Source organism: Oncorhynchus keta, chromosome 15, assembly GCF_023373465.1.
Source record: "Oncorhynchus keta strain PuntledgeMale-10-30-2019 chromosome 15, Oket_V2, whole genome shotgun sequence".
NCBI classification, from domain to species: domain Eukaryota; kingdom Metazoa; phylum Chordata; class Actinopteri; order Salmoniformes; family Salmonidae; genus Oncorhynchus; species Oncorhynchus keta.
This window is the reverse complement of record NC_068435.1, coordinates 1,263,329-1,279,108: the sequence shown is the minus strand read 5'-3', so window position 1 is coordinate 1,279,108 and position 15,780 is coordinate 1,263,329. Positions and strand designations below refer to the sequence as shown.

At 55.1% G+C, this 15,780-nt stretch overlaps 2 long non-coding RNA genes across 2 annotated transcripts; both read right to left on the bottom strand.

Moving 5' to 3' along the window:
- Positions 1–4,740: 4,740 nt before the first annotated feature.
- LOC127907480 (uncharacterized) lies at positions 4,741–15,439 on the bottom strand. Its single transcript, XR_008064497.1, has 6 exons — positions 15,338–15,439; positions 12,239–12,398; positions 8,038–8,133; positions 6,576–7,055; positions 6,032–6,127; positions 4,741–5,301 (listed from the first exon to the last, which is right to left on the bottom strand). It is a non-coding gene; the product is annotated as an uncharacterized LOC127907480 (long non-coding RNA).
- LOC127907481 (uncharacterized) lies at positions 10,631–12,179 on the bottom strand. The gene is made up of 3 exons (XR_008064498.1): positions 11,955–12,179; positions 11,449–11,764; positions 10,631–10,873 (listed from the first exon to the last, which is right to left on the bottom strand). It is a non-coding gene; the product is annotated as an uncharacterized LOC127907481 (long non-coding RNA).
- Positions 15,440–15,780: the final 341 nt, after the last annotated feature.

Here is a 15,780-nt window from a genome sequence, read left to right as displayed (position 1 = left end):
CATAGACATATACACCAGACATAGAAATATACACCAGACATATAAACCAGACATATAAACCAGACATATACACTAGACATATACACTAGACATAGACATATACACCAGACATATACACTAGACATAGACATATACACCAGACATATACACCAGACATAGAAATATACACCAGACATATAAACCAGACATATACACCAGACATATACACCAGACATATACACCAGACATATACACTAGACATATACATATACACCAGACATATACACCAGACATAGAAATATACACCAGACATATAAACCAGACATATACACCAGACATATGCACTAGACATATACACTAGACATAGAAATATACACCAGACATATACACTAGACATATACACCAGACATATACACTATACATATACATATACACCAGACATATACACCAGACATAGAAATATACACTAGACATATACACCAGACATATACACTAGACATATACACTAGACATATACACTAGACATATACACCAGACATATACACTAGACATAGTGTTGGGTTGTTTTGGTTGGGTTGTTGGTGCTGGGTCATTAAGGTTGGGTCATTAAGGTTGGGCTGTTGGTGCTGGGTCATTAAGGTTGGGGTGTTGGTGCTGGGTCATTAAGGTTGGGCTGTTGGTGCTGGGTCATTAAGGTTGGGTTGTTGGTGCTGGATCATTAAGGTTGGGTCATTAAGGTTGGGCTGTTGGTGCTGGGTCATTAAGGTTGGGCTGTTGGTGCTGGGTCATTAAGGTTGGGTTGTTGGTGCTGGGTCATTAAGGTTGGGTTGTTGGTGCTGGGTCATTAAGTTTGGGTTGTTGGTGCTGGGTCATTAAGGTTGGGTCATTAAGGTTGGGCTGTTGGTGCTGGGTCATTAAGGTTGGGCTGTTGGTGCTGGGTCATTAAGGTTGGGTTGTTGGTGCTGGATCATTAAGGTTGGGCTGTTGGTGCTGGGTCATTAAGGTTGGGTTGTTGGTGCTGGGTCATTAAGGTTGGGCTGTTGGTGCTGGGTCATTAAGGTTGGGTTGTTGGTGCTGGATCATTAAGGTTGGGTTGTTGGTGCTGGGTCATTAAGTTTGGGTTGTTGGTGCTGGGTCATTAAGGTTGGGTTGTTGGTGCTGGGTCATTAAGGTTGGGCTGTTGGTGCTGGGTCATTAAGGTTGGGTCATTAAGGTTGGGCTGTTGGTGCTGGGTCATTAAGGTTGGGCTGTTGGTGCTGGGTCATTAAGGTTGGGTTGTTGGTGCTGGATCATTAAGGTTGGGTTGTTGGTGCTGGATCATTAAGGTTGGGTTGTTGGTGCTGGGTCATTAAGGTTGGGCTGTTGGTGCTGGGTCATTAAGGTTGGGTTGTTGGTGCTGGATCATTAAGGTTGGGTTGTTGGTGCTGGGTCATTAAGGTTGGGTTGTTGGTGCTGGGTCATTAAGGTTGGGCTGTTGGTGCTGGGTCATTAAGGTTGGGTTGTTGGTGCTGGATCATTAAGGTTGGGTCATTAAGGTTGGGCTGTTGGTGCTGGGTCATTAAGGTTGGGCTGTTGGTGCTGGGTCATTTTTTCATCTTGTTCTCTTGCGACAGACTGAGTGGAAAACGTCTCCGGTTCTGTTGACTGACTGAGTGGAAAACGTCTCCGGTTCTGTTGACTGACTGAGTGGAAAACGTCTCCGGTTCTGTTGACAGACTGAGTGGAAAACGTCTCCGGTTCTGTTGACTGACTGAGTGGAAAACGTCTCCGGTTCTGTTGACAGACTGAGTGGAAAACGTCTCCGGTTCTGTTGACAGACTGAGTGGAAAACGTCTCCGGTTCTGTTGACTGACTGAGTGGAAAACGTCTCCGGTTCTGTTGACTGACTGAGTGGAAAACGTCTCCGGTTCTGTTGACTGACTGAGTGGAAAACGTCTCCGGTTCTGTTGACTGACTGAGTGGAAAACGTCTCCGGTTCTGTTGACTGACTGAGTGGAAAACGTCTCCGGTTCTGTTGACTGACTGAGTGGAAAACGTCTCCGGTTCTGTTGACTGACTGAGTGGAAAACGTCTCCGGTTCTGTTGACTGACTGAGTGGAAAACGCCTCGGTTCTGTTGACTGACTGAGTGGAAAACGTGGTTCTGTTGACTGACTGAGTGGAAAACGTCTCCGGTTCTGTTGACTGACTGAGTGGAAAACGTCTCCGGTTCTGTTGACTGACTGAGTGGAAAACGTCTCCGGTTCTGTTGACTGACTGAGTGGAAAACGTCTCCGGTTCTGTTGACTGACTGAGTGGAAAACGTCTCCAGTTCTGTTGACTGACTGAGTGGAAAACGTCTCCGGTTCTGTTGACTGACTGAGTGGAAAACGTCTCCGGTTCTGTTGACTGACTGAGTGGAAAACGTCTCCGGTTCTGTTGACAGACTGAGTGGAAAACGTCTCCGGTTCTGTTGACTGACTGAGTGGAAAACGTCTCCGGTTCTGTTGACAGACTGAGTGTGTTTTGGCCCTCTGACAACCGTAAAAACGGTAGATAAGTTAAAAATGTTATGCATGTTATGAATTTGATGGTCATTCAGGTAAAATAGGTTGTCCTATCACAAGGCCAGCAGCATATCACCCTGCATCCCATTGCTGGCTTGCTTCTGAAGCTAAGCAGGGTTGGTCCTGGTCGGTCACTGGTAGGAGACCAGATGCTGCTGGAGGGCCAGTAGGAGTCACCCTTTCCTCTGGTCTACAAAGATATCCCAATACCCCAGAGAAGTGATTGGTGACAATGTACCCTTTTTTTAACTAGGCAAGTCAGGTAAGAACAATTCCTTATTTACAATGACGGCCAAACCCGGACGACGCTGAGCTAATTGTGCGCCGCCCATTGGGACTCCCAATCACGGCCCGGTTGTGATAGTCTGGATGTAGCGGGGTGAGTGACTGGTTTCCAGGAAGTCAGGCGCAGGAGAGCAGAGATGGGTGATAACAGGAGAACTTTAATATCCACCCTGGCCCAAAGGCACGGGCGAGGCAGCACAAAGCACAGCCACGGTAACATGAACCGGATTAAACAAAACAACCCTAGTGCAAGCCAACCTGTAGTGTAACACCCTACACAAAGAACAATTCCACACACAGACATGGGGGAAACAGAGGGTAATATACATTTAGTCTGATGAGGGAATGTGAACCAGGTGGGCGGGAAAACAAGACAAAACAAATGGAAAATGAAAGGTGGAGCGGCGATGGCTAGAAGACCAGTAACGTTGACCGCCGAACGCCGCCCGAACAAGGAGAGGAACCGACTTTGGCGGACACTGGATTCAAAGTCGTGACACTGGATTCAAACCAGGTTGTAGTGAAGCCTCTAGCACTGAGACCACTGGGCCACTTGGGAGCCACATTGCTCTGTGTAGGGTGCTGTCTTTCGGATGGGACGTTAATTGATAGACCAGGAAGTGATAGACCAGGAAGTGATAGACCAGGGAGTGATAGACCAGGGAGTGATAGACCAGGAAGTGATAGACCAGGAAGTGATAGACCAGGGAGTGATAGACCAGGAAGTGATAGACCAGGAAGTGATAGACCAGGAAGTGATAGACCAGGGAGTGATAGACCAGGAAGTGATAGACCAGGAAGTGATAGACCAGGAAGTGATAGACCAGGAAGTGATAGACCAGGGAGTGATAGACCAGGAAGTGATAGACCAGGAAGTGATAGACCAGGAAGTGACAGACCAGGGAGTGACAGACCAGGAAGTGATAGACCAGGAAGTGATAGACCAGGAAGTGATAGACCAGGGAGTGATAGACCAGGAAGTGATAGACCAGGAAGTGATAGACCAGGGAGTGATAGACCAGGAAGTGATAGACCAGGAAACACATTTACTTTTTTATTTTTTACCTTTATATAACTAGGCAAGTCAGTTCAGGGGCAGAACAATACATTTACCTTGTCGGCTCGGGGATTCAATTTCGCAACCTTTCGGTTACGAGTCCAACGCTCCCAACCACTAGGCTCCCTGCCGCCCCTACACTCTAACCACTAGGCTACCTGCCTCCCCTACACTCTAACCACTAGGCTACCTGTCTCCTCTACACTCTAACCACTAGGCTACCTGCCTCCCCTACACTCTAACCACTAGGCTACCTGCCTCCCCTACACTCTAACCACTAGGCTACCTGCCTCCCCTACACTCTAACCACTAGGCTACCTGCCTCCCCTACACTCTAACCACTAGGCTACCTGCCTCCCCTACACTCTAACCACTAGGCTACCTGCCTCCCCTACCCTCTAACCACTAGGCTACCTGCCTCCCCTACACTCTAACCACTAGGCTACCTGCCTCCCCTACACTCTAACCACTAGGCTACCTGCCTCCCCTACACTCTAACCACTAGGCTACCTGCCTCCCCTACACTCTAACCACTAGGCTACCTGCCACCCCTACACTCTAACCACTAGGCTACCTGCCTCCCCTACGCTCTAACCACTAGGCTACCTGCCGCCCCTACACTCTAACCACTAGGCTACCTGCCGCCCCTACACTCTAAACACTAGGCTACCTGCCTCCCCTACACTCTAACCACTAGGCTACCTGCCTCCCCTACACTCTAACCACTAGGCTACCTGCCTCCCCTACACTCTAACCACTAGGCTACCTGCCTCCCCTACACTCTAACCACTAGGCTACCTGCCTCCCCTACCCTCTAACCACTAGGCTACCTGCCTCCCCTACACTCTAACCACTAGGCTACCTGCCTCCCTACACTCTAACCACTAGGCTACCTGCCGCCCCTACACTCTAACCACTAGGCTACCTGCCTCCCCTACACTCTAACCACTAGGCTACCTGCCACCCCTACACTCTAACCACTAGGCTACCTGCCTCCCCTACGCTCTAACCACTAGGCTACCTGCCGCCCCTACACTCTAACCACTAGGCTACCTGCCGCCCCTACGCTCTAACCACTAGGCTACCTGCCGCCCCTACAGTCTAACCACTAGTCTACCTGCCGCCCCTACGCTCTAACCACTAGGCTACCTGCCGTCCCTACACTCTAACCACTAGGCTACCTGCCGTCCCTACACTCTAACCACTAGGCTACCTGCCGCCCCACACTCTAACCACTAGGCTACCTGCAGCCCCTACACTCTAACCACTAGGCTACCTGCCGTCCCTACACTCTAACCACTAGGCTACCTGCCGCCCCTACGCTCTAACCACTAGGCTACCTGCCGCCCCACACTCTAACCACTAGGCTACCTGCAGCCCCTACACTCTAACCACTAGGCTACCTGCCGTCCCTACACTCTAACCACTAGGCTACCTGCAGCCCCTACACTCTAACCACTAGGCTACCTGCAGCCCCTACACTCTAACCACTAGGCTACCTGCCGCCCCTACGCTCTAACCACTAGGCTACCTGCCGCCCCCACACTCTAACCACTAGGCTACCTGCCGTCCCTACACTCTAACAACTAGGCTACCTGCCGCCCCACACTATAACCACTAAGCTACCTGCTGCCTCTATACTCTAACCACTAGACTACCTGCCGCCCCACACTATAACCACTAAGCTACCTGCTGCCTCTACACTCTAACCACTAGGCTACCTGCCGCCCCACACTATAACCACTAAGCTACCTGCTGCCTCTACACTCTAACCACTAGGCTACCTGCCGCCCCACACTATAACCACTAGGCTACCTGCCGTCCCTACACTCTAACCACTAGGCTACCTGCCGCCCCACACTCTTACCACTAGGCGACCTGCCGTCCCTACACTCTAACCACTAGGCTACCTGCCGCCCCACACTCTAACCACTAGGCGACCTGCCGTCCCTACACTCTAACCACTAGGCTACCTGCAGCCCCTACGCTCTAACCACTAGGCTACCTGCCTCCCCTACACTCTAACCACAAGGCTACCTGCCTCCCCTACACTCTAACCACAAGGCTACCTGCCGCCCCTACACTCTAACCACTAGGCTACCTGCCTCCTCTACACTCTAACCACTAGGCTACCTGCCGCCCCTACACTCCAACCACTAGGCTACCTGCCGCCTCTACACTCTAACCACTAGGCTACCTGCCTCCTCTACACTCTAACCACTAGGCTACCTGCCGCCCCTACACTCTAACCACTAGGCTACCTGCCGCCTCTACACTCTAACCACTAGGCTACCTGCCTCCCCTACAATCTAACCACTAGGCTACCTGCCGCCCCTACACTCTAACCACTAGGCTACCTGCCGCCTCTACACTCTAACCACTAGGCTACCTGCCTCCCCTACCCTCTAACCACTAGGCTACCTGCCTCCCCTACACTCTAACCACTAGGCTACCTGCCTCCCCTACACTCTAACCACTAGGCTACCTGCCTCCCCTACACTCTAACCACAAGGCTACCTGCCTCCCCTACACTCTAACCACTAGGCTACCTGCCACCCCTACACTCTAACCACTAGGCTACCTGCCTCCCCTACGCTCTAACCACTAGGCTACCTGCCGCCCCTACACTCTAACCACTAGGCTACCTGCCGCCCCTACACTCTAAACACTAGGCTACCTGCCTCCCCTACACTCTAACCACTAGGCTACCTGCCTCCCCTACACTCTAACCACTAGGCTACCTGCCTCCCCTACACTCTAACCACTAGGCTACCTGCCTCCCCTACACTCTAACCACTAGGCTACCTGCCTCCCCTACCCTCTAACCACTAGGCTACCTGCCTCCCCTACACTCTAACCACTAGGCTACCTGCCTCCCCTACACTCTAACCACTAGGCTACCTGCCTCCCCTACACTCTAACCACTAGGCTACCTGCCTCCCCTACACTCTAACCACTAGGCTACCTGCCACCCCTACACTCTAACCACTAGGCTACCTGCCTCCCCTACGCTCTAACCACTAGGCTACCTGCCGCCCCTACGCTCTAACCACTAGGCTACCTGCCGCCCCTACGCTCTAACCACTAGGCTACCTGCCGCCCCTACAGTCTAACCACTAGTCTACCTGCCGCCCCTACGCTCTAACCACTAGGCTACCTGCCGTCCCTACACTCTAACCACTAGGCTACCTGCCGTCCCTACACTCTAACCACTAGGCTACCTGCCGCCCACACTCTAACCACTAGGCTACCTGCAGCCCCTACACTCTAACCACTAGGCTACCTGCCGTCCCTACACTCTAACCACTAGGCTACCTGCCGCCCCTACGCTCTAACCACTAGGCTACCTGCCGCCCCACACTCTAACCACTAGGCTACCTGCAGCCCCTACACTCTAACCACTAGGCTACCTGCCGTCCCTACACTCTAACCACTAGGCTACCTGCAGCCCCTACACTCTAACCACTAGGCTACCTGCAGCCCCTACACTCTAACCACTAGGCTACCTGCCGCCCCTACGCTCTAACCACTAGGCTACCTGCCGCCCCCACACTCTAACCACTAGGCTACCTGCCGTCCCTACACTCTAACAACTAGGCTACCTGCCGCCCCACACTATAACCACTAAGCTACCTGCTGCCTCTATACTCTAACCACTAGACTACCTGCCGCCCCACACTATAACCACTAAGCTACCTGCTGCCTCTACACTCTAACCACTAGGCTACCTGCCGCCCCACACTATAACCACTAAGCTACCTGCTGCCTCTACACTCTAACCACTAGGCTACCTGCCGCCCCCACACTATAACCACTAGGCTACCTGCCGTCCCTACACTCTAACCACTAGGCTACCTGCCGCCCACACTCTTACCACTAGGCGACCTGCCGTCCCTACACTCTAACCACTAGGCTACCTGCCGCCCACACTCTAACCACTAGGCTACCTGCCGTCCCTACACTCTAACCACTAGGCTACCTGCAGCCCCTACGCTCTAACCACTAGGCTACCTGCCTCCCCTACACTCTAACCACAAGGCTACCTGCCTCCCCTACACTCTAACCACAAGGCTACCTGCCGCCCCTACACTCTAACCACTAGGCTACCTGCCTCCTCTACACTCTAACCACTAGGCTACCTGCCGCCCCTACACTCCAACCACTAGGCTACCTGCCGCCTCTACACTCTAACCACTAGGCTACCTGCCTCCTCTACACTCTAACCACTAGGCTACCTGCCGCCCCTACACTCTAACCACTAGGCTACCTGCCGCCTCTACACTCTAACCACTAGGCTACCTGCCTCCCCTACACTCTAACCACTAGGCTACCTGCCGCCCCTACACTCTAACCACTAGGCTACCTGCCGCCTCTACACTCTAACCACTAGGCTACCTGCCTCCCCTACACTCTAACCACTAGGCTACCTGCCTCCTCTACACTCTAACCACTAGGCTACCTGCTTCCCCTACACTCTAACCACTAGGCTACCTGCCGCCCCTACACTTTAACCACTAGGCTACCTGCCGCCCCTACACTCTAACCACTAGGCTACCTGCCTCCCCTACACTCTAACCACTAGGCTACCTGCCATCCCCTACACTCTAACCACTAGGCTACCTGCCTCCCCTACACTCTAACCACTAGGCTACCTGCCGCCCCTACACTAGAACCACTAGGCTACCTGCCGCCCCTACACTCTAACCACTAGGCTACCTGCCACCCCTACACTCTAACCACTTGGCTACCTGCCACCCCTACAGTCTAACCACTAGGCTACCTGCCTCCCCTACACTCTAACCACTAGGCTACCTGCGGCCCCCACACTCTAACCACTAGGCTACCTGCCTCCCCTACACTCTAACCACTAGGCTACCTGCCTCCCCTACACTCTAACCACTAGGCTACCTGCCGCCCCTACACTCTAACCACTAGGCTACCTGCCACCCCTACACTCTAACCACTTGGCTACCTGCCACCCCTACACTCTAACCACTTGGCTACCTGCCTCCCCTACAGTCTAACCACTAGGCTACCTGCCTCCCCTACAGTCTAACCACTAGGCTACCTGCGGCCCCTACACTCTAACCACTAGGCTACCTGCCGCCCCTACACTCTAACGACTAGGCTACCTGCTTCCCCTACACTCTAACCACTAGGCTACCTGCCGCCCCTACACTCTAACCACTAGGCTACCTGCCGCCCCTACACTCTAACCACTAGGCTACCTGCCTCCCCTACACTCTAACCACTAGGCTACCTGCCATCCCCTACACTCTAACCACTAGGCTACCTGCCTCCCCTACACTCTAACCACTAGGCTACCTGCCGCCCCTACACTCTAACCACTAGGCTACCTGCCGCCCCTACACTCTAACCACTAGGCTACCTGCCGCCCCACACTATAACCACTAGGCTACCTGCCTCCCCTACACTCTAACCACTAGGCTACCTGCCGCCCCTACACTCTAACCACTAGGCTACCTGCCTCCCCTACACTCTAACCACTAGGCTACCTGCCTCCCCTACACTCTAACCACTAGGCTACCTGCCGCCCCTACACTCTAACCACTAGGCTACCTGCCTCCCCTACACTCTAACCACTAGGCTACCTGCCTCCCCTACACTCTAACCACTAGGCTACCTGCCTCCCCTACACTCTAACCACTAGGGTACCTGCCTCCCCTACACTCTAACCACTAGGCTACCTGCTGCCCCTACACTCTAACCACTAGGCTACCTGCCGCCCCTACACTCTAACCACTAGGCTACCTGTGGCCCCTACACTCTAACCACTAGGCTACCTGCCTCCCCTACACTCTAACCACTAGGCTACCTGCCACCCCTACACTCTAACCACTACGCTACCTGCCTCCCCTACACTCTAACCACTAGGCTACCTGCCTCCCCTACACTCTAACCACTAGGCTACCTGCCGCCCCTACACTCTAACCACTAGGCTACTTGCCGCCCCACACTCTAACCACTAGGCTACCTGCCGCCCCTATGCTCTAACCACTAGGCTACTTGCCGCCCCACACTCTAACCACTAGGCTACCTGCCGCCCCTACACTCTAACCACTAGGCTACCTGCCGCCCCTACACTCTAACCACTAGGCTACTTGCTGCCCCACACTCTAACCACTAGGCTACCTGCCGCCCCTACACTCTAACCACTAGGCTACCTGCCGCCCCACACTATAACCACTAGGCTACCTGCCGCCCCTACACTCTAACCACTAGGCTACCTGCCGCCCCTACACTCTAACCACTAGGCTACCTGCCGCCCCACACTATAACCACTAGGCTACCTGCCGCCCCTACACTCTAACCACTAGGCTACCTGCCGCCCCTACACTCTGACCACTAGGCTACCTGCCGCCCCTACGCTCTAACCACTAGGCTACCTGCCGCCCCACACTATAACCACTAGGCTACCTGCCGCCCCTACACTCTAACCACTAGGCTACCTGCCGCCCTACACTCTGACCACTAGGCTACCTGCCGCCCCTACGCTCTAACCACTAGGCTACCTGCCGCCCCACACTATAACCACTAGGCTACCTGCCGCCCCTACACTCTAACCACTAGGCTACCTGCCGCCCCACACTATAACTACTAGGCTACTAGCCGCCCCACACTATAACCACTAGGCTACCTGCCGCCCCTACACTCTAACCACTAGGCTACCTGCCGCCCCTACACTCTAACCACTAGGCTACCTGCCGCCCCCACACTATAACCACTAGGCTACCTGCCGCCCCTACACTCTAACCACTAGGCTACCTGCCGCCCCTACAGTCTGACCACTAGGCTACCTGCCGCCCCTACGCTCTAACCACTAGGCTACTTGCCGCCCCACACTCTAACCACTAGGCTACCTGCCGCCCCTACACTCTAACCACTAGGCTACCTGCCGCCCCACACTATAACTACTAGGCTACTAGCCGCCCCACACTATAACCACTAGGCTACCTGCCGCCCCTACACTCTAACCACTAGGCTACCTGCCGCCCCTACACTCTAACCACTAGGCTACCCTGCCCCCTCTACACTCTAACCACTAGGCTACCCTGCCGCCCCTACACTATAACCACTAGGCTACCTGCCGCCCCACACTATAACCACTAGGCTACCTGCCGCCCCTACACTCTAACCACTAGGCTACCGTGCCGCCTCTACACTATAACCACTAGGCTACCTGCCGCCCCTACACTCTAACCACTAGGCTACCTGCCGCCCCTACACTCTGACCACTAGGCTACCTGCCGCCCCTACGCTCTAACCACTAGGCTACCTGCCGCCCCACACTATAACCACTAGGCTACTTGCCGCCCCACACTCTAACCACTAGGCTACCTGCCGCCCCTACACTCTAACCACTAGGCTACCTGCCGCCCCTACACTCTAACCACTAGGCTACTTGCCGCCCCACACTCTAACCACTAGGCTACCTGCCGCCCCTACACTCTAACCACTAGGCTACCTGCCGCCCCTACACTATAACCACTAGGCTACCTGCCGCCCCTACACTCTAACCACTAGGCTACCTGCCGCCCCTACACTCTAACCACTAGGCTACCTGCCGCCCCACACTATAACCACTAGGCTACCTGCCGCCCCTACACTCTAACCACTAGGCTACCTGCCGCCCCTACACTCTGACCACTAGGCTACCTGCCGCCCCTACGCTCTAACCACTAGGCTACCTGCCGCCCCACACTATAACCACTAGGCTACCTGCCGCCCCTACACTCTAACCACTAGGCTACCTGCCGCCCCACACTATAACTACTAGGCTACTAGCCGCCCCACACTATAACCACTAGGCTACCTGCCGCCCCTACACTCTAACCACTAGGCTACCTGCCGCCCCTACACTCTAACCACTAGGCTACCTGCCGCCCCACACTATAACCACTAGGCTACCTGCCGCCCCTACACTCTAACCACTAGGCTACCTGCCGCCCCTACAGTCTGACCACTAGGCTACCTGCCGCCCCTACGCTCTAACCACTAGGCTACTTGCCGCCCCACACTCTAACCACTAGGCTACCTGCCGCCCCTACACTCTAACCACTAGGCTACCTGCCGCCCCACACTATAACTACTAGGCTACTAGCCGCCCCACACTATAACCACTAGGCTACCTGCCGCCCCTACACTCTAACCACTAGGCTACCTGCCGCCCCACACTATAACCACTAGGCTACCTGCCGCCCCTACACTCTAACCACTAGGCTACCTGCCGCCCCTACACTCTGACCACTAGGCTACCTGCCGCCCCTACGCTCTAACCACTAGGCTACCTGCCGCCCCACACTATAACCACTAGGCTACCTGCCTCCCCTACACTCTAACCACTAGGCTACCTGCCGCCCCTACACTCTAACCACTAGGCTACCTGCCGCCTCTACACTCTAACCACTAGGCTACCTGCCGCCCCTACACTCTAACCACTAGGCTACCTGCCGCCTCTACACTCTAACCACTAGGCTACCTGCCGCCCCTACACTCTAACCACTAGGCTACCTGCTGCCTCTACACTCTAGCCACTAGGCTACCTGTCTCCTCTACACTCTAGCCACTAGGCTACCTGCCTCCCCTACACTCTAACCACTAGGCTACCTGCCGCCCCTACGCTCTAACCACTAGGCTACTTGCCGCCCCACACTCTAACCACTAGGCTACCTGCCGCCCCTACACTCTAACCACTAGGCTACCTGCCGCCCCTACACTCTAACCACTAGGCTACTTGCCGCCCCACACTCTAACCACTAGGCTACCTGCCGCCCCTACACTCTAACCACTAGGCTACCTGCCGCCCCTACACTCTAACCACTAGGCTACCTGCCGCCCCACACTATAACCACTAGGCTACCTGCCGCCCCTACACTCTAACCACTAGGCTACCTGCCGCCCCTACACTCTAACTACTAGGCTACTAGCCGCCCCACACTATAACCACTAGGCTACCTGCCGCCTCTACACTCTAACCACTAGGCTACCTGCCGCCCCTACACTCTAACCACTAGGCTACCTGCCGCCTCTACACTCTAACCACTAGGCTACCTGCCGCCCCTACACTCTAACCACTAGGCTACCTGCTGCCTCTACACTCTAGCCACTAGGCTACCTGTCTCCTCTACACTCTAGCCACTAGGCTACCTGCCTCCCCTACACTCTAACCACTAGGCTACCTGCCGCCCCTACGCTCTAACCACTAGGCTACTTGCCGCCCCACACTCTAACCACTAGGCTACCTGCCGCCCCTACACTCTAACCACTAGGCTACCTGCCGCCCTACACTCTAACCACTAGGCTACTTGCCGCCCACACTCTAACCACTAGGCTACCTGCCGCCCTACACTCTAACCACTAGGCTACCTGCCGCCCACACTATAACCACTAGGCTACCTGCCGCCCTACACTCTAACCACTAGGCTACCTGCCGCCCTACACTCTAACTACTAGGCTACTAGCCGCCCCACACTATAACCACTAGGCTACCTGCCGCCCTACACTCTAACCACTAGGCTACCTGCCGCCCCACACTATAACCACTAGGCTACCTGCCGCCCCTACACTCTAACCACTAGGCTACCTGCCGCCCCTACACTCTGACCACTAGGCTACCTGCCGCCCCTACGCTCTAACCACTAGGCTACCTGCCGACCCACACTATAACCACTAGGCTACCTGCCTCCCCTACACTCTAACCACTAGGCTACCTGCCGCCCCTACACTCTAACCACTAGGCTACCTGCCGCCTCTACACTCTAACCACTAGGCTACCTGCCGTCCCTACACTCTAACCACTAGGCTACCTGCCGCCTCTACACTCTAACCACTAGGCTACCTGCCGCCCCTACACTCTAACCACTAGGCTACCTGCTGCCTCTACACTCTAGCCACTAGGCTACCTGTCTCCTCTACACTCTAACCACTAGGCTACCTGCCGGCCCACACTCTAACCACTAGGCTACCTGCCGCCCCACACTCTAACCACTAGGCTACCTGCCTCCTCTACACTCTAACCACTAGGCTACCTGCCGCCCCACACTCTAACCACTAGGCTACCTGCCGCCCCTACACTCTAACCACTAGGCTACCTGCCACCCCACACTCTAACCACTAGGCTACCTGCCGCCTCTACACTCTAACCACTAGGCTACCTGCCGGCCCTACACTCTAACCACTAGGCTACCTGCCGCCCCACACTCTAACCACTAGGCTACCTGCCGCCTCTACACTCTAACCACTAGGCTACCTGCCGCCCCTACACTCTAACCACTAGGCTACTTGCCGCCCCCACACTCTAACCACTAGGCTACCTGCCGCCCCTACACTCTAACCACTAGGCTACCTGCCGCCCCACACTATAACCACTAGGCTACCTGCCGCCCCTACACTCTAACCACTAGGCTACCTGCCGCCCCTACACTCTAACTACTAGGCTACTAGCCGCCCCACACTATAACCACTAGGCTACCTGCCGCCCCTACACTCTAACCACTAGGCTACCTGCCGCCCCACACTATAACCACTAGGCTACCTGCCGCCCCTACACTCTAACCACTAGGCTACCTGCCGCCCCTACACTCTGACCACTAGGCTACCTGCCGCCCCTACGCTCTAACCACTAGGCTACCTGCCGACCCACACTATAACCACTAGGCTACCTGCCTCCCCTACACTCTAACCACTAGGCTACCTGCCGCCCCTACACTCTAACCACTAGGCTACCTGCCGCCCCTACACTCTAACCACTAGGCTACCTGCCGCCTCTACACTCTAACCACTAGGCTACCTGCCGCCCCTACACTCTAACCACTAGGCTACCTGCTGCCTCTACACTCTAGCCACTAGGCTACCTGTCTCCTCTACACTCTAACCACTAGGCTACCTGCCGGCCCACACTCTAACCACTAGGCTACCTGCCGCCCCACACTCTAACCACTAGGCTACCTGCCTCCTCTACACTCTAACCACTAGGCTACCTGCCGCCCCACACTCTAACCACTAGGCTACCTGCCGCCCCTACACTCTAACCACTAGGCTACCTGCCACCCCACACTCTAACCACTAGGCTACCTGCCGCCTCTACACTCTAACCACTAGGCTACCTGCCGGCCCTACACTCTAACCACTAGGCTACCTGCCGCCCCACACTCTAACCACTAGGCTACCTGCCGCCTCTACACTCTAACCACTAGGCTACCTGCCGCCCCTACACTCTAACCACTAGGCTACCTGCCGCCCCACACTCTAACCACTAGGCTACCTGCCGCCTCTACACTCTAGCCACTAGGCTACCTGTCTCCTCTACACTCTAACCACTAGGCTACCTGCCGGCCCACACTAACCACTAGGCTACCTGCCGCCCCACACTCTAACCACTAGGCTACCTGCCTCCTCTACACTCTAACCACTAGGCTACCTGCCGCCCCACACTCTAACCACTAGGCTACCTGCCGCCCCTACACTCTAACCACTAGGCTACCTGTCGCCCCTACACTCTAACCACTAGGCTACCTGCCGCCCCTACACTCTAACCACTAGGCTACCTGCCGGCCCACACTATAACCACTAGGCTACCTGCCGCCCCTACACTCTAACCACTAGGCTACCTGCCGCCCTACACTCTAACCACTAGGATACCTGCCGCCTCTACACTCTAACCACTAGGCTACTAGCCGCCCCTACACTCTAACCACTAGGCTACCTGCCGCCTCTACACTCTAACCACTAGGCTACCTGCCGCCCCTACACTCTAACCACTAGGCTACTTGCCGCCCCACACTCTAACCACTAGGCTACGTGCCGCCTCTACACTCTAGCCACTAGGCTACCTGTCTCCTCTACACTCTAACCACTAGGCTACCTGCCGCCCACACTCTAACCACTAGGCTAC